Source organism: Lepidochelys kempii, chromosome 8 (assembly GCF_965140285.1).
Source record: "Lepidochelys kempii isolate rLepKem1 chromosome 8, rLepKem1.hap1, whole genome shotgun sequence".
Classification (NCBI taxonomy): Eukaryota; Metazoa; Chordata; order Testudines; family Cheloniidae; genus Lepidochelys; species Lepidochelys kempii.
The window spans coordinates 46379571-46391335 of NC_136387.1; positions in this window are offsets into that span (position 1 = coordinate 46379571).

The following is an 11765-nucleotide window of genomic DNA, read 5'->3' on the forward strand; positions in this document are numbered from 1 at the left end:
CATTATGCAAGGTAACCGATTTCCCCTTGTTTTTTCCTACCCCTCCCCCCCACCCCGATGTTCTTGTTAAACCCTGGATTTGTGCTGGAAATGGCCCACCTTGATTATCATACACATTGTAAGGAGAGTGATCACTTTAGATAAGCTATTACCAGCAAGAGAGTGGGGTGGGGGGAGAGAAAACCTTTTGTAGTGGTAAACACCCATTTTTTCATGCTTTGTGTGTATAAAAAGATCTTCTATACTTTCCACAGTATGCATCTGATGAAGTGAGCTGTAGCTCAGGAAAGCTTATGCTCCAATAAATTGGTTAGTCTCTGAGGTGCCACAAGTACTCCTTTTCTTTTTGCGAAGACAGACTAACACAGCTGCTACTCTGAAACCAGGTGAGTTCTGAGTATTACCAGTGCAGCTGTGAGCTTCCCAGCAGTGCCCTGCTCCTCAGTGGCCCCCTGTAGTCCTGTCTGATTACCCAAATGGGATCAAGGGAGCCATCTGGTGGGGTGCGGAAGATGCTGAGAATGAACTAAGCTTTGTGGAGGGAGTGGGTTAAATGTGAGCAGATGCACAAGCTCAGTGGAAAGAGAAGGAGGCTCTGACTATGCTGGGGAGGTGGCTGTGAAGGGGTATGAGGTTAGGGCGTGGTTAGGGGGACAGGATGAAGAGAATGGATGATTTGGGAGATTGGAGACATTTGGGGAACAGGAGATAACCAGTGGGAGCTGCAGGATAGGAACAGGTTGGGGGGAGGCACGTGGGGGTTTATAATAACTATACCGTGCACTCCCGGAGCGCTCTCCACCCTCAAGGTGCATCACAAACATAAGTGACTGAACCTCCACAAGAACAGTGTAAGGCTATAGATGGGGAAACTGAGGCACAGGCAGGTCAAATGAGTGGCCCAAGCTCAGAGCTCCATGGCAGCACTGAGAGCGGAGCTCAGGTCTCCAGATCCATAGCCCCGTTCACGAGTGAGGGAGTTTGGGGAGAAGGACGGGGATTGAGAGCAGGATGCAGAGATGAGTGAGAGGTGAGGTGAAGGCTGGATTTAAGGAGGAATTGGGAGGAAGACTGAAGGAGCGGTGGGGAAGGTCAGCAGGAGGTCAAGGAGACTGCAGGAAAGGGAGGGAAACAGGGAATGGAGGGTGAAAGAGGAGAGAAAAGACATGATGTGAGAAGGAAAATAAGAACATGAAGCATGAGGACCAATCAGAAAAGCTGTTTGAAAAGAAAGGAGAGCAGCAAAGAGATCGAGGCAAGGGAAAAACCGCTGGATTGTACAGCAAACTGTGATCCAGAGAAAAGATACTGGAATGAGTGCAAGATCAAGCATACAAGGAAAGAAAGAGCCAGGAAGGGAATGAAAAAATGAAGAGAAGGACGAGTGAAAGCAGAGGCGTACTTTGACTTCTATATTTGGAGGGGCAGCTCCAGCCAAGCCAACGAGGCCATGCGGGGAGAAGGGGGGCAAATGCCACACCTGCCCAAGGCTTGTGGTTTGGGGGGGCAGCACCCCACCTGCCCTCCCTGCCCCAAACTATGTCCTTCGCTGTGAAACCACCAAAGACGTGGGGCGTTAAAAATAAATGGATTTGGAGAAAGATTGCAAAAAACAACATACAAACACGGAATGCATCAGACGAAGTGAGCTGTAGCTCACGAAAGCTCATGCTCAAATAAATTGGTTAGTCTCTAAGGTGCCACAGGTACTCCTTTTCTTTATACAAACACTGTTTGAGTTATACGATGTGTGTATTCCCCCCCGCCCCATCCATGATCCCACCTGACTGCTCCCACCCCATTGGCTTGCCCCTTTTCCCCAAATGCTACCACCATTGCGTGCCCCAAAACACAACTTTCATAGGTCTACCTGCTGTAACTAGAGTCCCTCTCCGCCTTGGGTTAGAAAACTAGACGCAGCCACTCAGAAGGTAATTGTAGTTTGTAGCTAAGCCATGCTGTCTAAATCCCCTTCTGGTTTCTCCTCCTCTTTGTCTTTCCATTTCTTACCTGTTTTTCCCTTCCCCTATGGAGCAGGCAAGATTAACACACCCTAACAGAGCAAGGGGCTTTATACCTGGGAGGAGTTAACCTTTCCCTTTTGCAGTGTTTATCTCACTGCTCAGACATGTGTCCCGTGTGCTCCCTGGTAGAGACGCCCCAAACAGTCGCTGGGAGTCTGAGCACTGGAAGATCTGTCTTGTAAAGCTTGAATCAAAAGCAAACCAGCAGTCTGGAGGTAGGGGAAATGGGAGCATAGTTTGTCTACACTGAGAAATTGACAGGAATAATTTTTCTGAACGTACACAAACCCTTAGAGCTCATTGGCAAGGTGCTCTCATGACTCCTCTCAGCTCTGGGACCTTCACAGCTAAGCTTTTATTCAATTTAATACGTTTAGAATTAAATTCAATAGATGAATAAAAAGGAGAACGTTGGACTGGGAGTCCATCAAGGATCGTGTGTTGCCAACTTTTGTGAGTCTCCAAATAGTTGATGCTTGACTTAAAGCTCCAGCTCCTGGAATCAGGTGATTACATGAGAAATCTCATTTTTCTGTTCGTTTAAAAACAAGTTTCTTGCTCTCAGGGTTGCAGAGAAGCTGGAAAATGTGACCCAAATGTGCCCTCACGGCTTGAAAAAACAAAAGGCAAATACAAAGCACAAAAAGATTCTCTCTCATTTTTGGACATTTGGGGTTGGCAATACTGAAATGAGAGTGTTAGCTCAGCTGGTACGGGTGGTTTGGACTCCAGTTGACAGGTTCATTGTAGGTGTCTGGTGGTGACAATGAAGCAACTCTAAAGAAAAATATAGTTTAACCCTCCCCCCTGCTCCCAACAACCAAACTTCAGATCCACTGGACTTGAGCTCCAGTTACAATGTTTGGATCCATATTCAAATTTCCCTAGTGTGTAGTATTCATAACCATCCCTGCACCCAACACACTGTATTACAGCCTGGATCACCTAAGTTGTACCTATATTCATAACATACACTCCCCCACATTCCTTACATACCAGCATACACAAACCCTCCTAGCTTTTGAGGCAGCGTGATCTGCTGCGGCTTCTGTAAGGCTAGAATCTAGGAAGCTCCTGAGTGCTAATCTTTGCTCTGCCACAGATGTGCTTGATTCCTTGGATATGTTATGTGACCACTGTCTCCTGTGAGAAGTGCTGATAACACTGATCTACCTCACAGGGGGGTTGAGAGGTGTCATTAGTTAGTATTGTCAGGTGGTCCGGAGTGGCTCATGAGTGGGTACCAACCTCAGGGCAGACTGTTACAAATCAGACCCCATCCTGTGCTCATTCCATCCCCGCTCCCTCTGTCGCTTGCTCTCCCCACCCTCACTCACTCACTTATTTTCACCTGGCTGGCTCAGGGGGCTGGGGTGTGGGAGGGGTTAAGGCTCCGGCTAGGGGTATGGGCTCTGGGGTGGGGTCAGAAATGAGGAGTTCAGAGTGCAGGAGGGGGCTCCAGTCTGAGGCAGTGGGTTGGGATGCAAGAGGGAGTGAGGTCTCCAGCTGGGGGTGCAAGCTCTGAGGTGGGGCCAGGGATGAGGGATGAGGGGTGCAGGAGCGGGTTCTGGGCTGGGGCTGAGGGGTTCAGAGTACAGGAGGGGGCTCCAGGCTGGGGCAGGGGAATGTGGGGGGGAGTGAAGGCTTTGACGGGGGGCAAGGGCTCTAGGGTGGGGCTGGGAATGAAGGGTTTGGGGTGCAGGAGGGTGCTCCAGGCTGGGATCGAGGGGTTTGTAGTGTGGGAGGGGGATCAGGGCTGGGGCAGAGGGTTGGGTCCTGGGAGGGGGTCGGGGTGTAGGCTCTGGGCGGCGCTTACCTCAAGCAGCTCCCGGAAGCAGCCAACATGTCCCGCCCTCCAGCTCCTCCGCGGAGGTGCAGTCAGGCGGCTCTGTGTGCTGCCCTGTCCGCAGGCACTGCCCCCGCAGTTCTCATTGGCTGTGGTTCCCAGCCAATGGGAGCTGCGGGGGCAGTGCTTGGGGTGAGGGTAGTGTGCAGAGCCCCTGGCTGCCCCTACACATGGGAGCCGGAGAGGGCACATGCTAGTTGCTTCCCGGGAGCTGCGTGGCGCCGACCAGAGCCACCAGGATCCCCTTTTGATCGGGTGTTCCAGTCGAAAACCGCACATCTGCTCACCCTAAGCTATGCATTTTTCAGTGTTCAGTGAGGCCTAGGGGCCTTGGTGTGAGCTGGCATCTGGTCTGCTAGCGTCACAAGTGTCTGAACAGCACTCTGCTAATATAACGCTCTGTATAAGTGCACAGTCATTTTAGTTTCCTAGATGTAGGTGGAACTGCCCTTTACACAGTACAATGCACCATTCGGGACATGTACTCCCCTCTATAAGCCAATTCCTAGGAAGCACAAGGATGTGATTCCACCTTCCAAGAGAAGTCATTCACATCACAGGTTTTTAAAGTTGACAGTTTTTATGAGGAGACGCGATCACTTTTTTTTTACTTTCCTCTATGACCTCACTGGTGTGCCTGGTAACACGTCGACAAATAGAAAGATACTGTTCTTATCCCCGGGAGTGGGAAGAACGCCCAAAGAATCACTGGGGCAAGAAGCTCGGTGGGGGTGGGGGAGGGCGGCGGAGCATGTTAGGGAGAAAAACACTTAGCAGCAGGAGACATGCAGACCTAGAAAATGTAGGGATTTTAACAACCTGTTCCTGTTCTTTTCCCGACAAGAACAAGCACAGGAGTGGGGCGGGCCTGGGGTGCGAAGCTCTGGAAGGAAGCTTAAGGCAATATAGGGGAAGAGGCAGCAGGGCCCGGGTGTGATGTGGGGGGGCCCAGGGAGGCAGCAGGGGCTAAGGACAATGGGTGGGGAGCCCAGGGAGGTATCAGGAGCCAGGGCAATGGGGAGGATGGGCAGGGTTCTGGGGGAGGCAGTGGGTACCAAGGCTGCCAAAATACAAGTTCTCCCAGGGCACCATTTCCCCTAAAGCTGGCCCTGAGCAAGCATAGTATCATAGGATTGGAAGGGACCTCAAGAGGTCCAGTCCCCTGGACTCATGGCAGGACTAAGTATTATCTTGGCCAGGGGAGGGCAAACTTTTTGGCCTGAGGGCTGCATCAGGTTTCTGAAATTGTAGGGAGGGCTGGTTAGGGGAGGCTGTGCCTTTCCAAACAGCCAAGCGTGGCCCAGCCCCTGCCTCCATCCAACTCCCCCTGCTTCTCGCCCCCTGGGAGCTCCCCCGGGACTCATGCCCCATCCACCCACTCCCTGTCCCCTGACCACCCCCGGATCCCCTGCCCCTGACTGCCCCCCACCGCCCCATCCAACCTCCCCTCCTTCCTGACCCCCCCCCCCGGGATCCCTGCCCCATCCAACCACCCCTTCTCCCTGTTCCCTGACCGTCCCCAGAACTCCTGCCCCTGACTGCTCCCCGCCGCCCCATCCACCCCCCCTTCCTGATTGTCCCCCCTACCCCTGTCCCCATGCAACCCCCCTGTTCCCTGCCCTCTGACCGCCCCGACCCCTATCCACACCCCTGACCACCCCCCAAACTCCCCTGCCCTCTATCCAAACCCCTGCTCCCTGCCCCCTTACCACACTGCCTGGAACACCGGTGGCTGGTGGGGCTACAGCTGCATCGCACAGAGCACCGGGACAGGCAGCTGCGGCTCTGCAGCCCCGCTGCCCAGAGTATTGCACCGACAGTGCAGTGAGCTGAGGCTGCGGGGGAGGGGCCGGGGACTAGCCTCCCGGGCCAGGAGCTCAGGGACTGGGCAGGAGGGTCCCGCAGGCCAGATATGGCCCACGGGCCGTAGTTTGCCCACCTCATCTAGACCATCCCTGAGAGGTGTTTGTCCAACCTGTTCTGAAAAATCTTCAATGATGGAGATTCAACAACCTCCCTAGGCAATTTATTCCAGTGTTTAACCACCCTGACAGTTAGGAAGTTTCTCCTAATGTCCAACCTAAACCGCCCTTGCAGCAATTTAAGCCCATTACTTCTTGTCCTATCCTCAGATGTTAAGAAGAACAATTCTTCTCCCTCTTCCTTGTAACAACCTTTTATTTAGGTACTTGAAAACTGTTATGTGCCCTCTCAGACTTTTTTCTGATATATATTTGAAATATATATGAAATATTTATAATTTTTCTGAAAAATATTCCCTTTTCCAGACTAAACAAACCCATTTTTTCAGTCTTTCCTCATGGGTCATGTTTTCTAGACCTTTAATCATTTTTGTTGCTCTTCTCTGAACGGTCTCCAATTTGTCCACATCTGTCCTGAAATGTGGCACCCAGAAGTGGACACAATATTCCAGTTGAGGCCTAATCAGAGTAGAAGAATTACTTCTCGTGTCTTGCTTACAACACTCCTGCTAATACATCTGTAGCGGGGTGATTACCCTGCCCCAACTCTGAAGGGGTTAAAGCAGCCCTGGAGAGGACTGCAGCTGGGGAAAAGCTAGGCTGACTGGGGGAAGCAGCCATAGCTGGCCTTATAAGAGGGCTGTGGGCCAGAAGCTGGAGGAGTCTCACTGTAGCCCTGGAGAGGGAAGGGCTAGGTGTCTGGGAGCACGGCACGGCACGGCACGGCTGGGGAAAGGCAAAGGGAGCTGGGGAGCTCCAGCCTGGTAAACCCCTAGGCTGCAGGCCTTGGTAAAGACCCAGAAAGGTACTGGGGCTGCAGAGGGGCAGCATGGGAATAGGCAGAGGTAGCTGGTCCTAACTGCTTGCCAATGATGAGTGGCTATTACACTGCAGTCTGCCCCAGTGAGAGGGGCTGGATGACGACTGGCAGTAGCCACTGAGGCAAGGTGTGTTTAGAGGGTTGGGGGTTCCCCTGGGAGGGGAGACCCAGAGTGTGGGGGTACTGCTGGGGCAGAACCCCAGGGTAAAGGGCACCAGGGTCCGGAAGGGACACAGGGCCAGCGGCAGGTGAGACACCAGCCTGCAGAGGGTGCGCCGAAGGCTGGAAAGAGCTAGTTCCCAGATGACCAGCAGGAGGCGCTGCACCAGTGAGTCGTTGCCTCGCTACAACATCCTAGAATTATGATCTATTTTTTTTTGCAACAGCGTTACACTGTTGACTCATATTTAGCTTGTGATCCACTATGACCCCCAGATCCCTTTCCGCAGTACTCCTTCCTAGGCTGCCATTTCCCATTTTGTATGTGTGCAACTGATTGTTCCTTATTAAGTGGAATACTTTGCATTTGTCCTTATTGAATTTCATCCTGTTTACTTCAGACCATTTCTCCAGTTTGTTCAGATAATTTTGAATTTTAATCCTATCCTCCAAAGCACTTGCAACCTCTCCCAGCTTGGTATCGTCCTCAAACTTTATAAGTGTACTCTGTATGCCATTTTCTAAATAACTGATGAAGATATTGAACAGAACCCGACCCAGAGCTGATCCCTGCAGGTCCCCATTCATTATGCCCTTCCAGCATGAGTGTGAACCACTGATAACTACACTCTGGGAATGGTTTTCCAACTAGTTTTGCACCCACCTTATAGTAGCTCCATCTAGGTTGCATTTCCCTAGTTTGTTTATAAGAAGGACATGTGAGGCAGTATCAAAAGTTTTACTAAAGTCAAGATATACCACATCTACTGCTTTCCCCCCCATCCACAAAGCTTTCTTTGACAGGGTAACAAGCCATCAGGTTGGTTTGACACACTTTGTTCTTGACAAATCCATGCTGACTGTTACTTATCACCTTATTATTATCTAGATGTTTGCAAATTGATTGCTCTGTGGGGCTGGGGCATGCGCGATCCATCAGGCACATAGGAGCTATGGGGGGCTGGAGCATGCTCCGTGCAGATGGAACTGTCAGAGGTTTAGCTGCCAAAATCTAAAAAGTCTTTACAGAGCACGCTGTTGCAGAGATTTTTCAAAGGCTTATAACTTGGGTGGTTTTTTGTAGGGGTAGCAAAAGGAACATCACTGGCTGCCGGGTGACCCCCTGCCAAATTGTAAGTTCTTATTCCAACACACCAGGGTGCTAGATCTGCTCAACAAAACAGTTGTAAGAATTTTTTAACCTGAGCAAAACAACGTATGTTTCACCAACCTCATTATGAGAAAGAGCTTGAACTGTTTGGGCTGACGTTTTCTAAGGAAAGTTCAGACACCCCAAATGGAAAATATCAGTCAAAATAGTTAAAGGTGGGCAAAGCAAGAAGCAACTGAAAGCAGGGTCTTATAAAGGAAAGCATCGGGCAACCTTAACTACAGGCTGTTTCTACCTTTCAGTCTTGGAGAGAAAAGCTTGAAAGAGTGACACAAGTATGTCCTAAAATCTCAGAAGGCAAATGAAACACCCCAAATTTATTATGAAAAAAAAAATCTATAGATTTTTTTTTTAAGCCAACCTCATGATTTTTTGGGGGTGGGGCAATTTAAGATTTTTGAACATCTGGTTTTGGTGATCGTGAGGTTCGTCCCAGCAGCCTTTCCCCAGAGTTGAATTTGAAATAACATTGATCTCCCGTCTTTGGACCCAACAATGCTATCTCCTGTCAGATTGAGTGTGACAACATTTGGGGGCCTAGCATGTAGAGTAGCAGAACTAAGGTGTGAGGGAATCATCCTTTTTTGACCTTTATATACAGCTAATTATTGCTCCTTATGGTAGCAAGCAGGGCCGGCCTTTCGTGGGTGACTGCCCAGGGCACAGTGGTAGGGGGGGCATGGTTGCAGGCCTGGGATGCGAGGCAGCAGAAAGGAGCTCGGGGCAACTGGAGGGAGGCAGTGGGGCAAGGGGTGATGGGGAGCCCAGGAAGGCAGCGGGGGCTAGGGGCGATGTGGTGGGTGGGTGCATGGGGATCCCGAGGGGCGCCAGGGGGGCCAAAGTACAAGTTTGCCCAGGTGCCATTTTCCCTAAGGCCAGCCTGGCAGCTAGGGTCATTTGGGGGAAGAATTCAAGGGATCAACAGATTTTAACGTTGGTCATACATCCAAGAGGCTTTAAATAAAATCAATGGGCAAAACTGCCAGTTCAAACAGAATCAGGAGTTTAGTTTGGGTCTTGCGTACCTCCAGAGCTACCATGGCAATGAGGCCCACAAGCTGCTATATAAACAAACCTTATAAAGCTGGCACTGGATAAAAGAAAAGCAATCTACAGGACATGCAAGAGAGGCTTTCATTGTCCATACAGCAGCAACCTTGGCTTGTAAATGGTTTGTACACAGCACATATTCTGTGCAACTCTGCTGAAATATCTCATTAAGGCCAAAAGTCAAAAAGAAGACTAGCTGTGTGTATGAACAAAGAACATTAGCAGCTATGCTAGAATTGATACACTATTTTTTAAAATGTAAACTATAAACCCTTGCGTTTAAAGGCATAATCCAACCAGTAAGGGGCAGATTTTTCAAAGAAGCTCAACTCCATTTACACACCAGAGTAAGTGGCCAGATTTTCAGAAGAATTTAGCCTGTTGGGCACTGAGCATTAATGAAAATCTGGCCAGATTTGGGGTGCAGGGGTGAGGACTGAAGGGTGGAGCCAGGAATGAGCGGTTCAGGGTGTGGGAGGGGGCTCTGGGCTGGGGGTGCAGGCTCTGGGGTAGGGCTGGGAATGAGGGGTTTGGGGTGCAGAAAGGGGCTCTGGGTTTGAGGGGGGCTCAAGGCTGGGGCAGGAGATTGGGGAACAGGGTTGGGGCGTGGGCTTACCTCTGGTGGCTCCCAGTCAGCAGCACAGCAGGGGTGCAGAGGCAGGCTTCCCTCCTGTCCTGGCCCCGAGGCCTGCTCTGCGGCCTGGAAGCGGTCAGCAGCAGGTCCGGCTCCTAGGTGGAGGCATGCAAGTGGCTCTGCGCGGCTCTCACCTACAGCCACTGCCCTCCCCCGCCCCCAACTCCCTTTGGCCGGTTTCCGGTCAATGGAAGTGTGGAGCTGGTGCTTGGAGCGGGATAGTGGAGTCCCGTGGTCCCCCCGCCTAGGTGCCAGACCTGCTGCTGACCACTTCCGGGGCACAGCGCGGTGTCAAAACAGGCAGGGACTAGCCTGCCTTAGCCAGGCAGCACTGCTGATGGGACTTTTAACGGACGGGTTGGCGGTGCTGACCAGAGCCGCTGCGACCCAGTGCCTTACATTCTGCGACCCCCAGTACTGGATCGTGACCCACAGTTTGAAAACCACTGGTATAGATCATGCCATGGCTCCTGCCAATATCTTTAAGTGGGGAGGGTTGCCTTAATAACAGACATTACCACTGATTATTTGGAAGCCTGTATAGCAGTGGTGGGCAACCTGCAGCCCATGGGCCGCACACGGCCTATCAGGGAAATCCGCTGGTGGACCACTAGACAGTTTTGTTTACGTTGACTGTCTGCAGCTCCCAGTGGCCGCACTTTGCTGGAAGTGGTGCTGGATACTGATTAGGGAGAAGAGATTCTTCTGCCTGGGAGCCCAGGGTTGCTCCTAGGTGCTCTCTCATGAGAGGGTACATTGCAGGAAAGTCTCATTAGGCTGCCTGGGGAGATGGAGCAGAATTTGGAAAGCAGCAGCGGTGCTGGAAGATCCTCAGTGGGGAAGCACTCGAGTAGGCCATTCCTGTCGAAAGCATTGCCTCACACCGGAGAGTCACATGAATATTTGTTGTGTCTCTGTACAGCCCCTCGCACAATGGAGGGCCTGGTGCATGATGAGTTCCTAGATGCTAGGGTGAAATAAATCTTCCCTTCTGAGATCATCATCATCTGGTTAATAAGAGAAATAGAGGAATGGGAGACCCAGCCCTTACTGCAGTCAGCGAGTTATTATGCCTGCAACATTACCATCCACTCCCCCTAGAAACAATATATTCTAAAGTTCCCACGTTTCAGCCCCTACTATTAAAATCCACATTTGCAGTGTATAGCAGTCAGCACATCATTATGTTGTGTCCATTGTAAACTTGATATTAGGCCTTTCAAGATGTTCCCAGCTTGTTATATACATATTAGGACATCCCCAAGGGTCTGCCGTGTTGGCTTAATGTCTTGGGGTTTTTCTTCCCTCTTCAAGTAGGAGAATGGGCTAGATTGCTGAAGCCATCCCTGTGCATATAATAAACCTATTTCTTATATTGCACTTTTCATCAATAGATCTCAAAGCACTGCACATTCTTTATTGTACTAAGCATATCACATTTTTGATACTTCTCAGGTGCCAAACAAATAGGAAACCCCTGTGACGGTGCACCCCATAAGTCTTTCTGGAAATATGCTTATGAATGTATATATGACATAACTGGAATATGTTTTATGCTACATATGTCATGTAACATATCTCTGTAAAGGTTATGATCTACTGAATTTATTCATCCTATTTGTATGCATGTGTCATTATTGTATTTGAAGTTATGAATATTGGCTGTATACATGTTTGATTTTAAATAGCCTTAGTAAGGCATTTGATCAGCTTCTTTAGAAAGGAATTTGCAATCAAGGAGCACTTAAAGGGCAATGGATCTTGAAAGGCTCCAATCCACATAAGAAGTCTGCATGAGGACATTCAAGGTAGCATGTGAACAATGGCTGCTACCTGTAAGAACTGAGTCATGCATGGGCATGTGACTTGCCCAGGTGATTCCAAAACTCCATCTTGGAGCTGGACTTTGCACAGGAGAGAGAAGGGGGTCTCCACCCACAAAAGAAAATCTATTTAAGCCCATGGGGACCCCTCCATTTTGTCTTCAGCTGGCTAAAGAAAGAGCCTCTCCACCCCTAAGGATACCTGAAAGAAACTGGAACAAAGGACAGTAACTATAGGGGGTATGAGTGGTTGCTG